The following is a 1,537-nucleotide window of genomic DNA, read 5'->3' as shown; positions in this document are numbered from 1 at the left end:
GCGGTGACAAGCAGACCAGGAACTATATCAGGGCCCGGTACAAGGAGGACCCGATAACAAAGGAGCTTACCATGGATCCGAAGACCAGGGCGCTTGAGCTTCTTCTGGTAAGGAATACACCCCCGCGTAATTAGCTCCATATGGTTGCACTCTAATTAATCCCCAATATTTCTAAATGGTTCACGTTCCTTTCACAGGACACTGAAAGCAGTAGCGCGGGGTCGTCTAAGAGCTCCCCTTTCGACACCCCTTTAAATAGGGCGTTGAACGTAATGAAAAACAAGGATAAGCTCACTAAGCCGACATCAGCTGGTCGTGTGGCCGGCAAAGGCTTGTCCACAAAATGGGGGTCATACTATACCGCTGGTGTGCGGAAGGAGAAAAAGACCAGCTCGGAAAGCCAGACACGCGAGGTTGAAGAACTCAAGGCACAAGTGGCGCGGATTTCGGAGCTTGTCCAAGAGCAAGTGCAACAACAACATGGAACGACGCTCAACGCCATGGTGCCTACATTGATTCATGGGCTAACGACGTGGATTGCGGGCGGCCAACAGGGGCCTCCCCCGGTTCCCAGCTTCACGGCCAGCAACTCGCACAGCACGCAGGCGGCGCCATTGGTGTCTCCGGTGGCGGCGCCATTGGTGTCTCCGGCGGAGGCGGTATTCGTGTCTCCGGCGCCGGCACGGGCATTGGAGCTTAATGCACCCGGGTGTACGCCGGTCGGCACCTCGCCAGCAAGCGCCCCCTCCGTCAGTTGCACGCCCGCCGTTGGTGGTGCCTCGACATTAATCGAGCTCGACGGCATCACGGTAACCAAGCCTCTCGGCCGATGACTTCATCTCCTTGCCTTTGACTGGGCATCCCTGACGCCCTGTACATGTTTTTGCAGGGCACCGCCGATGTTCCTTGCACTCTTCTACACTTCGTGGGCGCCGAGTTGATCGATGTCGCCAAGGGCAGAATCGTTCAACCGAGCAACCCCATGTTCCATGGTAATCCGATGCCACCCACAATGTATAGGGTTGAAGTGGTTCGGGTGCTGCCAGGCTGCGACGAGCTGTTACCTCCGATTCGACCCGCTGGGGCCGACGAAGAAGATGAGATGACCCTCAGCACCTGCGTAAACTGGCCCCTGCTTTGGCCGAAGAGCCAGATTCGTTTGGGGGCAGGGGACACCACCCCACAGACAAGACCGCCAGTCGTGCCGGCGCCAAGCCATGGCAAGAACGCCGCAACGCTACCGGACCTGCCGGACATCCCTATGGCATAGTATCTGGACAGCCCTATGGCACAGGATCCGGACGGCGACGACAATGACGACGGTACATTTACCAAAGTTGATAAGTACTTTGCCGAACATGGGTACGCTGACGAGTTCAAGAACCCAACCAAGATGACCGCGATCTAGCTGGTGCGGCGGAGGAATCCAATTGCAACAGGCGTCGTCTGGTGTTCAGTTCTCAGGACACGCCTCCAGCTCCCGCCTTCACCGAGTCTCAAATAGCTGAGGTGCGAAATATTATCAGCCCCAACACGC

The sequence above is a fragment of the Triticum aestivum genome, chromosome 3A (assembly GCF_018294505.1).
Source record: "Triticum aestivum cultivar Chinese Spring chromosome 3A, IWGSC CS RefSeq v2.1, whole genome shotgun sequence".
Taxonomy (NCBI): domain Eukaryota; kingdom Viridiplantae; phylum Streptophyta; class Magnoliopsida; order Poales; family Poaceae; genus Triticum; species Triticum aestivum.
This window is presented reverse-complemented; position numbering follows the sequence as displayed.